Source organism: Gymnoscopelus microlampas, assembly GCF_963454915.1.
Source record: "Gymnoscopelus microlampas genome assembly, chromosome: 12".
Classification (NCBI taxonomy): Eukaryota; Metazoa; Chordata; class Actinopteri; order Myctophiformes; family Myctophidae; genus Gymnoscopelus; species Gymnoscopelus microlampas.
The window spans coordinates 48,337,449-48,355,658 of record NC_139949.1 but is presented as its reverse complement, the minus strand read 5'-3'; positions in this window follow the sequence as shown (position 1 = coordinate 48,355,658).

Genomic DNA, 18,210 nt, shown 5'->3' with positions numbered 1-18,210 from the left:
CTATAATAGCAGATCTGCAAGCTCACAACTCTTGTAGATCTGCTGTTTTTTTTTATTAATTGATGGAATATTTTTTTTTAAATATTATATATAATATTATATTATATTATATATTTTAGATTTTTATATAATCATATTTGAGCTGGGGACCCCCCACCCTGATAAGCACTTGGAATGTAGGAGTTGATGCATTTACGTTTGTTTGACTCTATTGTGAAAATAGCAGATCTTCAAGCTCACAACGCCTCGCAAGGAAGGTGTTGTGAGCTTGTAGATCTGCTATTTTCAATGTTTTTATAGTATAGTTTGTTGATATAGCTTTTGATGCAGTAATGGTGGGTTTTTTTTGGGTACTAAACAGGTCTTAAAGGTCCTTAAATTGTCACTTCACTGTCATCTGGGGACCACCCCCAAATCACGTGGGGACCCCCCTGGGAGTCCCGATCCACATGTTGAGAACCACTGATCTAACCAAACTTTACCAGCTGCTAAGCTGGTCTTTGCTGGGTAGTCCACCCATTTGACCAGCAAAGACCAGCTACCAGCTTGGCTTTGCTGGTCAGTCCAGCCAGCCAGCTGGCTGACCAGCAAAGACCAGCAGAATCCAGCTTAGTGACCAGCTAACCAACTACACTGGCAAACCAGCCTGACCAGCCTGACCAGCTTGTCCAGCCTGGTATGCCATCTAAACCAGCTTAAGACCAGCCAAGACCAGCTCATACCAGCTAAAACCAGCAACCTTCATAAGCTGGTTTGTGCTGTTTTTTTCAGCAGGGTGGTTAAGGCTGAATTTGACATCAGAGATAAGGCTTGTTTCCCCCCATATTATATAATATGATTAGACTGACAATAGACTCTCGGGTTACCTATCCTAAAACTACAATCTCCATGTAATGCATTTGATGTATTACCCTTGCTTTTTGTGAATAACTCTGAAATAAGAGCGTCTACTAAAATAATAATTTGTCATTGTTTTATACAGGTTATAATTTACAGTTGCAAAATCCCCTACCAATAAGAACCTTTCAAATCCCATAGAACCATATGAGGAATATGAAGAACTATTTGTAATATAAAATGGTTTGGAAAATAATTCCCCCTTCCTTGAACCTTTTAAATCTTGAGAACCATATGAGGAATCTGGAGAACCATTTGCTCTATAAAATGGTTCTCTATTAGGTGATGGTTCTTCAAAGAACCATATAGCGTTTTAAAGAACCATTTAAGAATCTAAAGAACCATTTGCTATATAAAATGGTTCTTTAGCAGGTGATGGTTCTTCAAAGAACCATATAGGGTTTTAAAGAACCATTTTAAAGAACCAAAGAACCTTTTTTTTTCTGTGTGTACTGACTGGGGCAGTAGTACAGGGCTGCATGGCTCTAATCCTGGATTCTCCTCGGATTCTGTCACATCTCATCTAACACGTCCAGAGACTCGGGGTCATGTAGTTCATCTGCCTGATGAAAAGTCAAAAGTCATTTTGGGGGGAAGGGGGGGGGGGGGGGGGAGGGGGTGAACTGAACTAGCCCTTTAAGGCTGTTGGGCTGGATTTGGGTTTTCATATAAAGACGCACTACTTTACAAGAACAAACCGACGTTACAAGGTGAAGTTTCTGATTCTGCGAGTTTTGTCGAGTAACAACTCCTGTTAGGATTTTTAACCTTTGCCTTTTTTAATGTCGATGACCTGTTTTTGTAATGTTGTGTGCGTAAGGAAACCCGAGTCAAGGATGTGGTTTCTCCCCAACACCAGCATACAGTTTGTTTCGGGGTATTTTTCACTGAATTGTCTGAATAATTCTTGTGAACTGAACTTTTGTATGATGTGTGGTGATTAAAACTGTATTAAAAACACCTTCCAATTCAGCAATGCAACCAGTGTTGATTTCGTCGACTAAAACTATGACGAAAAATGTTCGTCGACTACCTTTTATCACTGATGAACTATATGAAAACTAAATAACAATCAAACTAAGATGATCTAAAAGTAAGACTAAACATACTGACAATTTCGTCAACAAATAAAGACTAGACTAAAATGTTAGTGAGGGACTGGTGGAGAAGAGATCCAGTAGAACTAAAAGACAAGTCATTTTATGTTTGGTTGCGCTCGGGTGTTGCGCTCTGAAAATAGCAGATCTACACACCCCTCCCACCACACCAACCTCCACCAGCACCTCCACCTGTCGCCTCACCTCTCATCAATAGGAGATGGACCAGTGCATAGACATATAAAGGTATAGACTCCTCCTATAGCCGTCTGTATCTCGGGCGCCATTTTGGTTAAGGCAAGCTTTCTGACTACTGGCCAATCACAGCGCGTCTTTTCCGGGACCTGGCAGAATCTATAAAAATATAACAGGATATTTTTATACAACTGAGTCCCCAGATGATTAGCTTAATGTGCAACATAATTGTTTTCTCACTCAGTAAACAAACCATAACATGCAGTAGAAGTGTATACAGCATTGGTTCTCAAAGTGGGGTCCGGGGACCCCCAGGGGTACTTGAGGGGGTTCCAGGGGGTCCCCAGCTAAATGATGGGTAGGAACCAAATGGACCCTTATGGGTCTAACTCTGAGAGCGTACAAATGGAACCAAATGGACCCTAACGGGTCCATTTGGTTCCATTTGTACACTCTCAGAGTTAAATCTAACATTGATTTTACAATGTGAATTGGGGTCCCAGGCATAGAAATGCCATTAAATGGAGGTCCGTAGACCTAATGCATGTCAAACTGGGGGTCCTTGAAATTAAAATGGTTGAAAATCACTGCAAGAGCCTTAAAAATCTTCTCTTATGGGGGTCCCTGGCATATCTTTTCAAATGGGGGTCCATGACATGAAAAAGTTTGAAAACCACTGGTATACAGGATATCTGCACATTTTTAAAGCCACAATTTCATTACTTTTTAAGACCACCTTTAAGTGAATAATTATAGAAACAGCGTGTCTTGTCAGTATTTCTTTTACCAGAAATGCTTGATTTTCAATATGTTATAGCATATTCTATTTGATCATAGCTTGTAGATTGGCTATTTTCACGATATTCATCTGTGGAACCTATAGACAAACTAAATGTAATGCCTCAACTCCTACAATTCCAAGTGCTTGTCAGGGTGGGGGGTCCCCAGTTCAAATGAGATTATTTTGGGGGGGTCACGGCCTGAAAAGGTTAAGATGAGGCTTTGGATTAAAACAAAAGTCAAAAGTAAATAGGAAAGCCACTTATTGCATCATGGTTCTCACCTGTGAGTGGGTGTGTGCAGCCAGGTAATCAACCAATCACCACAGCTCTATATAAACTCTGTCATTAACGAGGGTGATTCACAAGCAGGCTGTATGCATTACGCTGGTGTTGGTAACATCCAGACTCCCTTGTCGACATAACTGTGGTAAGACGAACAGGTTTATTATTGTTGATCAGTGGTGGAAAGTAACTAACTACCTTTACTTATTAAGTACTGTACTTAAGTACAATTGTGTGGCATTTGTACTTTACTTGAGTATTTCCATTATTTGACCTCTACTCCATTACATCTCAGATCCAAGTATTGTACTCTTTTTTTTTTTACCCCAGATGCATACATTACATATGGAGTAAAATTTAAATTCTGAATATGGAAATGTTCACACAGGACAGTGACCCTACAACTGAAGTCTGTGGCAGAAACTTTATTCAAAGGGTACACCTTAAGTAATGACTCACAGTCAAACAAGATGAACATGTATACAGTATTTCTTGTATAGTATTATCTTGATGAATTGAATACATAGGGGACCACCACAATGGAAACAAGCCCTCAGGTTCTTTGTGTTATCCTTTTAGCATTATTATATAACTGTACCTCTGTAGTTTGCACAACTGTTAATATAAGATTCGATCAAAAGTTGTGATAAAATTGTAACATAAATGTGTTTCTCCTTTGTTTAGTTGGCGAGTCCAGAGCAGCCCTTCAAGCCACACCCACTGCAAACTGTCTGAAGTAAGAGTGACTGATGCCCATATTTACTCTGTTTTTGTTGCTATGATCATGTTGCAAAGTTACGTTACACCATGAAGTAATTCAGAACATTTTACTCAAGTACTGTACTCGAGTGCAATTTATTTAGATTTTCTTTCCTGGAGTATTTTCAAAAATGTTACTTCTACTCTACTAAATCTCAAATATTGTGCTTTTACTCTACTATTATTTGAAAACTCTAGTTACTTTAGCGCTTTAGATTATTATAAAAACAAACATGCATTAACCACTTCAGCCCTATGGCTGTCTTTCTGTCTGTCAGCTCACAATGCGATGCAAGCTTATAGATCTGCTATTTTGAAAAGATTTTTATATTTGAAAACTAGGTGAAATAGGATATTCTGCCTAATGAGTATGTTCTACTTTTGTACTCTAACTATATTTTGATACCAATACTTTTAGTCAAGTACATTTTTAATTCCTTTTTAACTTGTAACAAGAATATTTCTACATTGCAGCATTGATATATTTTTACTTAAGCAAAAAATGTGATTACTTTTTTTTTTTTTTTTACCACTGCAGTCACCCAACCATCCAGTGTCACCAGGCCCGGTTCAGACCGCCCGAAACGTAACCGTGCCTCATTCATGGGAGCCATCATCTCTTTAACATCTACCAAACAACCATGAGACGGGTCGTACACATGCGCCACATCTCCTCCCTACTGACTGGGGCAGTAGTACAGGGCTGCATGGCTCTAATCCTGGATCCAATCCATCACACATCACATCTAACGCGACGCGTCCAGAGACTCGGGGTCATGTAGTTCCTCTGCCTATGATGAAAAGTCAAAAGTCATTTTGGGGGGGAGGGGTGGGTGAACTATAGCCATTTAAGGCTGTTGGGCTGGATTTGGGTTTTCATATAAAGTCGCACTACTTTACAAGAACAAACCGACGTTAGAAGGTGAAGTTTCTGATTCTGCGAGTTTTGTCGAGTAACAACTCCTGTTAGGATTTTTAACCTTTGCCTTTTTTAATGTCGGTGACCCGTTTTTGTAGTGTTGTGTGCGTAAGGAAACCCGAGTCAAGGCTGTGGATCCTCCCTAACACCAGCATACAGTTGTTGTTTTTTCACTGAATTGGCTGGACCCCATGCACAAAGCCATGTTTGGAAGAAATTGGGCCTCAGGCCTACTCACCTACTGTCTAGTTTCTTTACAACATGTGCATAGCTCAATTCTTGTAAACTGTCTTTTTTTTAAATTATGTATTACCTGAACTTGTGTATGAAAGCACTGAAGACAATTAAAACACAACATCTTAACTTTAACGTGTATTGGTTTCTCACCAAGGAATTTGAGATGTACAGTACTTGGACTGGTCGACCTGGTGCTGACCATCCACATTAACCTCTGGTGTCCCTGTTTTGGACTCATTCATAATTGGATCATGTTAGCTTTTAGATCAGCCTTTTGTCCTGCACAAGAGTTTAAAATGGGGCGGAAGTGCCAGGTCTCCAGTATAGGTGTGGCTTTACATTGAATCTGTTAGTACACTTTTCAGGAATGTTTTCAATACTTTTACTTCTCTACTACATCTCGGAGGCAAATATTGTACTTTTACTCCACTATGGAATAGGCCTGTCCCCGACTAAGGCTTTGTATAGTCGAATCTGATTGGTGACTAATTGCCAATAGTCGACTAATGCAACACCCAACAAAAAAATCATGCAAAGAATGTTATGCAATAGAGGAACATTCCATTTGGACTGTAGGGGTGCTTAGTGTCTGCATGCTGTAACCTATACTACTGGTTTCTCCCAATAAATCATGATGTATATCCTTGGCATACTTTTTTTTTTTAATGATTCGACTAGAGATTGGCCGTCGACTCAGACACCCCTCGACTAACTATTGGACTACTAGAGGTCAGGCCTACTATGGAAACCTTAGTTACTTTGTAAATTTCCGTGTCTCAAAAGTCAGGAAATGAAACATATGTGCTTTTGCAGCAAACATTTTCACTGCAACTTTGACAAATGAGTTTAATACCTGTTTTCATCACAAGCACCTCACAGCGCTATAGTGAAACTTGTGGCTTAGTGCAGTCAGTGGTTCTCAAACTTTTCATGCCAAGGACCCCCAAAATGTGTATTTGGCCATGGACCCCCATCTCAAATATTTTGTTCCAGGGACCCCCCAGAAGCAAAGATTTTAGTTCCAAATGTTTGCTTAAAAAAAATAAATAGTATATTCAAAGGTTTGCACAAATGTTCACAATATTTCAAAAACGGCAGATCAACAAGCTCATACCAGAGCTTGTAGATCTGCTATTTTTGAAAAGCCAAAGTATAAAAGGTTAAAATTATTGTTGATGCTATATTACCACATTTTGTTTGGTTCCCCCACAAGGACCCCACTTTGAGAACCAATGGCTTTAGTGGATCTGTTACAGTATGATTGGAGAACCAGTCGGCTTGAAAAAGAAGTGCTTGTTTTCTTTGAGTTGTGCACCTTTTTCAATCTGGCTGGTTCTCCAATCGTACTGTGACAGATGCATGCGTTGAATCCAGTGCATGCCACGCTGTCATTGCAGCAGTGTTGATTTAGTCAGCCTTTTGTATCAAATTCGACTAAATATCATGAGATTTTAGTCTACTAAATCTACAGTTGATTTAGTTGACTAATAATGTAATGGCTGATTTTACACTTGGTTGCATGCTGACAATAGCCGATCTACAAGCTCACAACGCGTTGCGCTGCGACTGTAGATCTGCTATTTTCAGAGCGCAACACCTGAGCACAACCAAGCATAAAATGACTTGTCTTTTAGTTCTACTGGATCTCCTCTCCACCAGTCCCTCACAACCATTTTGGTCCAGTTTTTATTTGTTGACGAACTGTCAATATATTTAGTCTTAGTTTTAGTCATCATAGCTTAGTTTTTGTTTAGTAATTCTGCATTGGAACATTTTTCGTCATTAGTTTTTTAGTCTACGAAATCAACACTGCATTGCAGTAGTGCTGCAACTACCGATAATTCTTTTTGGTTTGACATTGGTTACTTTTTGATTATTCAAATACTCAAAGCATGTGTTCTTTTTATATTATGGTATAAATGTTGAAAAGAAATAATCAGCTACATCGATTAGTACCAATTAAGGCCAATTCATACTTTTTTTTTAATGAATTTAATATCTGTTGCACCCCTACATTGCAGCACAATGCATTTGCAACACTATGGTGTGTGTGTGTGCAGGGGTGCAATGCTCACTGGACGGTCTTGCACGCCATGCAGGAACCTACTGTATTTGACCAGGAGCACGCGCAGGCACACGCATAGATTTAAAGACTAGACTAAAATGTTAGTGAGGGACTAGTGGAGAAGAGATCCAGTAGAACTAAAAGACAAGTCATTTTATGTTCAGTTGCGCTCGGGTGTTGCGCTCTGAAAATAGCAGCTCTACAAGCTCACAACGCGTCACGCTGCGACGCGTTGTGAGCTTGTAGATCTGCTATTTTCAGCACGCCAACAAGTGTAAAATCAACCATTACGACGCCATCAAGGCACCGCCACAATACATTTTAGTCGACTAAATCAACTGTAGATTTAGTCGACTATAATCTTATATGATATTTAGTCGACTATAATCTTATATGATATTTAGTCGACTAAAACTAGACAAAAACTAAAACATTACAGATGACTAAAATATGACTAAAACTAAATGGAATTTTATTCAAAAGACTATGACTAAAACTAGTAAATCAAAATTTGCTGTCAAAATCAACACTGATTGCAACACTGTGTGTGTGTGTGTGTGTGTGTGTGTGTGTGTGTGTGTGTGTGTGTGTGTGTGTGTGATGCTGTTTGCCTAAAGCCTGAACCATGGCTCACATTCCCACTGCTGCACTGCGGTGCCGTTTGAGCATCCAGACAGAGCAAAGAGTATGAGTATCCCTTCAACAACATCACTGAGACGCTGGTCGGAGTTGACCTTGGAGCACGCCGAGTACGTCTGATGAAGTGCATCTGTTGGGAATTATATATATAAGCAGCCCTTGGTTGAGCGGGGACACAGCACCACACATAAGTCATGGCAAAAAAAAGTCTGGATTCACTTTTAAAAGTGAGGGGGGAGACGTTTTGTTTCTTTTCGCAGCTAAATTATGACGTGCCGGCTGAGTTTAACTCGAGTCGTAAAGCAAAAACTTGACTTGTTAAATGTGTTCACCCCCTACTGGTAGCCATATGGCTATTAAGGCCCCTCCGAGTGCTACCAACACCCAGAAACTAAATGCAGTGGTGGAAAGTAACTAAGTAGCCTACATTTACTCAAGTACTGTACTTAAGTACAATTTTGAGTTATTTGTACTACTACTAATTCTAATTTCCAATACTTCTAATTTATAATACTTTTACTTCTACTCCACTACATCTCGGATCCAAATATTGTACTTTTTACTCCACTACACTTATTTGAAAACTTCAGTTACTAGTTACTTTGTAGATTTTGATTATTATTACAAAACATACATTAATAACTTCAACCGTATATACATTTCGGCCATTTGAAAATAGCAGATCTACAAGCTCACAATGCGTCGCGATGCGACGCATTGTGACCTTGTAGATCTGCTATTTTCCAAAGATTTTTATACATTTGAAAACTTGAAATGGGACATTCTGCATAATGAGTACTTTTACTTTTGGTACTTTAAGTACATTTTGATGCCAAAACTTTTGTACTTTTACTCAAGTGCATTTCGAATTCCAGAATTGTACTTATTCTAGCATTCTGCATAATGAGTACTTTTACTTTTGGTACTTTAAGTATATATTTTTATGCCAATACTATATTGCAGTATTGATACTTGTACTTAAGTAAAAAATGTGAGAACTTTTTCCACCACTGGCCAAAATGCACACCTACTACACACTGCAAGAGGCCAAAATATAGGAGGGTGTCAGATTACCGGACATGATAACATGTGAGTGAGGACAGTGTTGACAGAGGCTTTCCATGCAAAGAAGTAGATTTCATATGAATTGAATAATAGAGCCTAAAACAGGGATTCTTAAACATTTTCAACCAAACCTTATGAATTAACCAATTATCCCTATTTAAAACAATGACAATAGAGTGACTTGTGAGCTTGTAGATTGGGCTATTGTCCAGTGGTGGACAAAGTACTCAAATGTTTTACTTAAGTAAAAGTATCAATACTGCAATGTGGAAGCACTCTGTTACAAGTAAAAGTCTGGAATTAAAAGTTTACTTGAGTCAAAATGTACTTACAATACCAAAAGTAAAAGTACTAAAATGTTTGAAAATAGCAGATCTATAAGCTCACAACGCGTCGCTATTTTCAAATAGCCTAGGTATAAAATAGGGCTAAAGTGGTTCATGTGTGTTTTATAATATAATCATTTATATCTGCAAAGTAACTGACTAAGTTTTCAAATAATTGTAGTGGAGTAAAAGTACAATATTTGCCTCTGAGAGGTAGTGGAGTAGAAGTAAAAGTACTGACAAATGGAAATACTCCAGTAAAGTAAAAGCACCTCAAAATTGTACTTAAGTAAAGTACTTGAGTAAATGTACTTTGTTACTTTACACCTCTGAGGAAAGGTGAAAAAATATATAAAGCACTCAGCTGGTCTAAAAGATAACAGAATGTGTCATCATGGTGGAAACTAAAGCGATATAAAAGTCAAGATGTCTACAATAAGTAATGAGGCAGATAAGCGTTCAAACAGCCCTGGGGGAGCAGTTATACTTCAGAGCATTATGCAACATTACATCTATCATGGGTGCTGTGCTGTCATCAGAGCCCCCACCTGTCTCCCAAAAGGCAAATGAATCCCATACGCGTTAAACTTTGTACTCCCAGTGGTGTAAAGTACATTTACTAAAGGACTGTAGGCTACTTAAGTACAATTTTGAGCTATACTTTTTACTTTACTGGGTCACGGTCCACTCCTCGGACCGTGGACTGTGACTTTATCATTTAGCCCTTGTCTGACCTTTTATGGTTTTGGACCCTTTTGACCACGCTTTCTGTTGTATTGTTCCCTGTTGTCCTTATACCTTTATTTTGTAGTGTTGTCGTGGTGTTTCCTGTCTGCCCTAGTTGTTGCTTCCTGTCTTGTCTCACCAGTATGTCTTTGCAATTGTAGTTCACCTGTGTCTTGTTCTGTTACAGCCAATCATGTGCTAATTGTCCTTTGTTCACACCTGTGCCTAGTTAGTCCCTGTCTATTTATATGCCCCTCTGTTTCCAGTCTGTGTTGGTTCATTAATGTTGTCACTGTGTTCGGTCTGTTACCTGTTGTCTTAATATTCCCTGTTTAAGTAATAAAACCCCCTGCATCTGAATCGTTCCGTCTCCACTTGACTGTCTGCGCTTGAGTCCTACACTTCTCTAACCCGCACCATGACATACTGGAGTGTTTTCAATTTTCAATACTTATACTTTTCTAGTCCACTACATCTCAGAGGAAAATGTTTTTTACTCCACTCCCATTATTTGAAAACTTTAGTTACTAGTGACTTTGTAGATTTGGATGAAACATACATTAACCACTTCAGCCCTATTTAAACTTTGGCTATTTGAAAATAGTCGATCTACAAGCTCACAACGTTGTGAGCTTGTAGATCTGCTATTTTCAAAATACATTTCATCATACATAATTATGATACCTTGTGAAACGGAACATTCTGCATAATGAGTACTTTTACCTTTGGTACTTTAAGTATGTATTTTGATGCCAATACTTTCGTACTTTTACTCAAGTACATTTTTATTTCCCCCACCTGTCCCAAAAGGCAAATGAATCCCATATGCGTTAAACTCTGTCTCTCTCTGTCTCTCTGCTCTGCTCTGCGCTGGGAGACATTAAACATCTGTCTAAGTCATTATGCACAGCCTGCCTGACAACATAGCTCTCTGGTACACATCACACAACACCTTGACCAGTGGTGGGTGAAAGTACCCAAAAAAATGGTTTACTTACGTAAAAGTATCAATACCATCAATGTCCATTATGTAGAAATACTTTATTACAAGTAAAAGTCCAGTATTCAAAATGTACTTGAGTAAAAGTACAAAAGTATTGGCATCTAATATATATATATATATATATATTTTGACCTGATGGTCAAGATTCAATTGATTCCCCTGAGCAAGCAGGCAGGCTCTATTAGCTCAATGGTAAAAATGTCACTTGCGCAGGAAACCGTGTTCAAATCCGGAGTAGAAGAGGAAAGTTACAAAGTACAGCTTTAAAAGCCAAGACCACTTTGGTAGAGGTTTAGGTTGTGTACCTTTCATGATGTAACTCCAAAGGTGGACAAGAAATCACTACAGTTTGTTTTTTCTATAAAAATGTTAAAAACTTCCTGTTGATTTTACTATTTGAAGATCCGGATCGGGATCCAGTCCAGGTTTTCTTCCTAATAAAAATAGCTAAATCAACAGGAAGTTAATTTTTATAGAAAAAAAAGAAAACAGTACTGGGTTTGGTGATGTTCTATATTGTCTGAATCAACTTTGTTTGCCTTCGTTTACGTGCTAAAAGAGTAACTTTGAGAGCTGTCTCAGCGTACAATGTAAGTCAATGGGGAGCATTTAGAATGATGCATTTCTAAACACTGGAGCAATTATTTTTGATTTCTTGTCCACCTTTGGAGTTACATCATAGGTAACTACACAACCCAAACCTCTACCAAAGTGGTTTTGCCCTTTAAGTTCAGTGCTTGAGTAAATGTACTTTCCACCGCTGCACGTAACAGCCTGACACAGAGGGCTCACTCTCTCTGAGCAACAGACAGAAACAGTTAACATCTTTTACGGCAACAACAGATGCTCTACCCCCTCATTGCTGTCACTTCTTTGATCTTTGTTTTCTCTTCTCCATTGTGCGTTCAATGTGGCTTCTATGTTTGTGTGTGACGTAGGTCTTATGCAATACAAATACTGCAATACTGCCATACAAATTCCCTTTGTTTTTTTAAAAGTTAATCTTGGGGCTTTGTAGACCTTGTGTGACCTTGTAGATCGTCTATTTTCGCTGACTGTTTGCCCACAGGATAGGGATGCTATAGGGTTCTTCGTATGGTTAATTGTGTACATGGCATGTAACAATTTATCGTAAATCGCTTAAAATCGATTCAAATTTCAAACTGGAGACAATTTAAATTGATTTAATAAAACCTTTAACGCGATGCAAAAAATATCCAAAAGAAATCTCTTTGTAAGAGAATTGCCTCTGTATTGAAAAGAGGATAAGAGAAAACACAATATTGTAAAAAATACTGGATTTGTGTAGTAGGAAAAAAAAAGAAAAATCATTGTTTTGTCTGGAAATTTATTTTGTGTTGAAAAAATCTTGAAAAATGTCAGCTGTCAGTCAGGTGACAAGAAGGTCAGTCGGCTCTCATGCATTGAAGGAGGCATGAGCTCGGCCCTGGGCTCCCTAGGCTGGTGGGGGGAGTGTAGCGCTCAGAATCACTTAGAAAATCGTGGGATAAAAATTCAAGAAAAAAAAAATCCTGAAAAATGGTATCGTGAACCCAGTATCGTGACTCGAATCTCGAAGTTGAATGAATCGTTACATGCCTATAGAACAGACTATGAAAATAGCGCTCTGTGGAGCACAATAAAACAAATCAATCTCAATCTGAATCTAATCCCTTGGGACAAAGGGGGGGATTCCTATTTGGCTGAGAGTGAAGTGGTATATGTGTATGTGTATGTATGTGTATGTTTCAATAAGAGAGTAGGTGAACAACTCTCACGCCCACAGTGTTTATGAGGTGCTTGTATATGTACTGGGCAGCAAGATTCAAATGGAGAAGAATGCCGCACACTCTAATGTAGCTCCATTTAGATTATTTTAATTACCAAGGTTTCGACAAGCTGTCCTACCCCTGATGCCACGATGAAGACAGCTTGTCGAAACCTTGGTAATTAAAAGAATTGGTTGGTTGAACCCCGCCAGTCTAATGTCTCCCGTGTGGCAATGAGAGGATGATGACTGGGAGATGTTTGCTTTCCTGTGTGGGAGACGGAGACCCACGTACATCCAGGTGGCAGAAGATTTCTATCCTCTATATCAGGGGTATATAGGCAACCTTAGACACAGGGGGAGGTTGATCACTGGCACACTGGATTCAATGTGTGAGAGAGTTTTTTTTCTTTTAAAATAAAATATTCAAAAAAAGGCTTAGTCAGTTAAATTAAGTCCCCTCAAATAAATCAACAAATTACATCCTGCACATAATTTTACATTCATTCAAATTCCGAACTCTTGACTGGGGACAGTGGGTTATTGCTAGTCTAATGATCATACATCCTGATGTGAAAGAAAATATGTCTAAAAGTTGTTTTGCATAGCCTATGTGGATAATCAAAATCGGTTGGAAATATTAGAACTTGATGTGGTGTCATAATTAAACTTAGTGTTGATATGGCACACTGACTATCAAGAAAATGAAAACAAACATGGCACTTCATGTCAAAAAGGTTGCCGACTCCTGCTCTATATGAACATTGCCTATAGAGGTTGGGTCGACAGTCAACGGTGTAGTCACAAACATAACAGGGGCCTCCGGGGGTCTCAGGGCACACCATTGCTTCAATCCTCATCAGACTTGGCACAAATGCCGTTCAGGGGTCTGCCATGACAATTGTCACACCAAAAAACAGAAATCGCAAACATCTTTTGAAAATAGCAGATCTACAAGCAATGCATCACATCGCTGCACATTGTGAGCTTGTAGATGGATGAGTTAGGCTAAGGGTTCCTTTTGAACCCCGGCCCCTCAAGGAATCCAGAGGGGCACAGGACCCCACTTTGAGAGAACAGCCGGCCTAAAGGTTAGAGGAGCGTAGCCTCGCGTGGCCAGACTATATCACTGTGTGGATATGAGTCTGGTGCTTCTATGAGGACGTTTTTTCCCAAGGGGCGGGTTTAAAAGAATGGCTCTGGACGCAATTGGTTAGACCTACAACCAACTACCAACTACGGTCTCTTGCGTTACACGTCACTGTTCCAAAAAAGGTGATAAACCCGCCCATATTTGGATACTGGGCCCTGATTGGTCACCCCAGACTTCGGGAGCAGGAAATGGATTCAAAACGGAGCGGGGCTAGACCCAAATCGCAGAGGGCAAAATGTATTTTGCAATGGCAGATTCGTCTGGTCCCAGGCTAAGAGGAGCGTGCTTGTGGCCGAAAGGTTCTTGGTTCAATCCTATACACCAGTAGGAAAATCTGGGATGGAGACATGATTGACCAACATTTCCCCCAAGACCCTTCGCTGAAGTGCCATTGAGCAAGGCACCCCCCCCCCCATCCCACTTCAGTATGAGTGTTACTGCATGTATAGTTCCCAACTATGAATGTGATTTATCCTGGAGTCTCTATTTTGAGCAGGTGAAATTATGTAGATCGGCTATTTTCACTATTCGTGGACGTGGCACAACAAAGGCTATGGGGCTGAAGTGTTTAACCTGGGTAAATAAAGGATGGAAAACAAACATGTTTCATTGCAGGCCATGTCAGTCACACAGACAATTCCTACTGTACCTGCAGTCTCCAGCCATACAGGGAGGGAACAACAACAAGCTGAATATCTTCCTATCATCTTATTCTTAACAGTGTCTCTCCACCACTCACTTCTCTTCACCTCCTATACCCTCTATCATACTCTCTCTCTCTCTCTCTCTCTGCCTACAAATACCCCCACAAAGCGAAAGCCACTTAAAAAGACTGACAAAGTAATCAAGTATCTTTGCAGTTTACAAGAGCGACCACATGGCTCACTGAGCAAGTTGAAAGAAGCACCAAGACACGGAAATGCCTATCACACGCACACACACACACGCACGCACGCACGCACGCACGCACGCACGCGCACGCACACACACACGCGCACGCGCACACGCGCACGCGCACACACACACACACACACACACACACACTTTTTCTTTGTAATTTCTTTCTCACTCTCTCTCACAATCGCATGCACGCACACGCACACGCATACGCACACGCACACGCACACGCACGTGAACTTACTGCTATTGGCTTGTCTGTTTTCCTCTCTTCACCTCACTTAAATAAGCGCGCGCGCGCACACACACACACACACACACACACACACACACACACACACACACACACACACACACACACACACACACACACACACACACACACACCCTGCAGACATAAGGCAGTGAAGTGCATGACGAAGCTGCTGAGGCAGAATTTTGAGAAGGCAATGTAATTAAAAGGGAATGTGTGTGTGTGTGTGTGTGTGTGTGTGTGTGTGTGTGTGTGTGTGTGTGTGTGTGTGTGTGTGTGTGTGTGTGTGTGTGTGTGCGTGTGCGTGTGCGTGTGCGTGCGTGCGTGCAGGTGTTCACCTTGAACATACAACGCTTGTATAATACAGTCACCTCGGCCACACCCTCAAAATAAACAATTCTCTCTTTTTTTTCTCTTTTTTTTATCGTTTCAGTTCAGCTTTCACAAACATCTCCTTTCCACATATCGGGCTGTGGATAATAACTTAGACAGATGTATTATGTATGTAATGATATGGACAGTTTTTGGCTAGACCTTTCAAATCAGTCCACACAGTTAACGCAGAGAATCAAACAACATATAGTTATGCTTTGGGAAATGGTCTGCACTCTGCAGTAATGTCAAGTTCAATGTGTGAGTCACAGCTAATGGGCTAAATATTCACAGCAAAAGCCTCTCAACTCAAAGTAGGTTCAAATTGTGTTGGGCAAAGCAGGGACCCTAAAGGACCCTAGATCATTGGTTCTCAAAGTGGGGTCCGGGGACCCCCAAGGGGTCCTTGAGGGAGTTCCAGGGGGTCCCCAGCTAAATGATGGATAGTTAGGAACCAAATCCCTAATGTGTTTGTAACTCAGAGAGTGTACAAAGGGAACCAAATGGACCCTAACGGGTCCATTTGGTTCAATTTGTACACTCTCAGAGTTAAATTAACATTGATTTTACAATATAAATTGGGGTCCCAGAGATAGAAATGGCAATAAATGGGGGTCCGTAGCCAAATGTATGTAAAACTGGGGGTCCTTGAAATTAAGAATCACTGCTAGAGCCGTAAAACTCTTCTCTTATGGGCGGTCCCTGGCATATCTTTTCAAATGGGGGTCCGCGGACTAATAAGTGTCAATTTGGGGGTCCTTGACATGACGAAGTTTGAGAACAACTGCCCTAAATCTCCTGTTGGTTTTTCCTATTCCTAATCTCTGTACATTACTACCATGTTTACTTTGACCTGTTTTACCTTTTTTTCCTGTATCTGTCCTGTGTTTCATACTATGGTAGTAGTGGTACTGGTTCATAAGTATGGAGGTGACTTCACACACATTACAGTAGGCTCATCTTTACTGTCTCTGGAGGAGACCGAAATAACAGAGACAGAAATGTGCTCTGGGCCGTGAAAAGAGCAATTTCAATCTTTCACGTTTCAAACGCGTGACATTGTCTTCTCTATTCCTGTTTCACATCTGCTGTGTGTATATGTATGTAAATGACGGCCATTGTAAAAGTCCTTCATGCATTTATTCTGCATCTCACTCCTGTACAGAAGAACGACCATTTCCTCTTAATTAAAAAGCTACGTTAGGATCTAATTAGTACATTGTAACACAAGACACATCTCGTCTTAATCTAGCAGTTATGTGACTAACCGTCTCTTCTAACCTCCCCATCATCAACTGAAACGTGGTTTCTTTCCTCACGGCTGCGTTTGTGGACGCATGTATACGCGTCAACCATGCAGCAGCAGTTCATCATGAAGGCTGTATAAAAACGTTTTCCGTTCTAACTATATATGGTGACCTCTGTTAGTATGTAGGAGGATTGGCTTCACGGGCACACTGAACCCCCTCAGGCTACATCTGTGTCTAAACAACATGCAACCTAAATCAGTGGTTCTCAAACTTTTTCATGTCAAAGACCCCCCAAAATGGTGTGTATCTCAAATATTTTGTTCCAGGGACCGCCCCAGAAGCAAAGATTTGAGTTACAAATGATCGCTTAAAAAAGACATATATTCAAAGGTTTGCAAATATGTTCAAGATTATTCAAAAATAGCAGATCTACAAGCTCATAGCACGGCACTCGGTGCCACACTATGAGCTTGTATATCTGCTATTTTTGAATAGCCAAAGTATAAAAGGTTAAAATTATTGCGATGCTATTAACACATTTTGCTGGGGACCCCCTGGAACCCAACCAAAGGACCCCTGGGGGTCCCCGGACCCCACTTTGAGAAACACTGACCTAAATCACATTCTGTATATTTGTGGTCAAAATAAACACATCTAGGAAACAGAAACATGCCAGTATGTGTGGATGTGACCTTCAACAGGCAGTATATTATGTGTGGATTTGACCTTTAGCCTCTATATGCATTTGACCTTCAGAGCCAGTAGTCAGGTATAGCAGGACCCCAGATATGGGTCACTGATGATGCTGTCATGTTGGACTGACGACGACAGCCAATCACAGGCCTCGTTGAATAGAGCCGTGGTTCTCAAAGTGTGGTCCGGGGACCCCCTAGGGGGTCCTTGAGGGGGTTCCAGGGGGTCCCCAGCTAAATGTGTTAATGTCACATAAAATTTAATTTTACACACTTTAACCCTATTTTCATACTTTGGCAAATTCTTCAAAAGGTTTGAAAAGCTTGGGGAAACTTGGAGATATTTTGGATTATTTTAAACAATTTTAACACAAATCTTTTATCATGGGGGTCCCTCCCGGGCACAAAGACTGTTCAGTTGGGGGTCCGTGGCCAACTACATATCAATTTGGGGGTCCTTGTCTCGACATGAGAATGTTTCAGAAGAACCAGTGCCATCATGACGTGTATGATATACTAGATTTTATACATTTGAAACTTGTTAAATGGTATATTCTGTATAATGAGTACTTTCTACTTTTGGTACGTTAAGTGCATTAGATAGCAATACCTTTGTACTTAGTAAATTTTGAATTCCGGACTTTTACTTGTAACAGAGTATGTCTTACTTAAGTTAAAAAAAAGAGTACTTTTTCCACCACTGACTGAAGCACACTAGCAAACCTCTCAGGCAGATCACTATAAGCTGCTTTCTAAAGCTGGCATGCAGGTGATGCAGGTGTCAGACAGTGAAAACAACCTTTGCTTGTATAGTCTCATTATAGGCTGTTAAT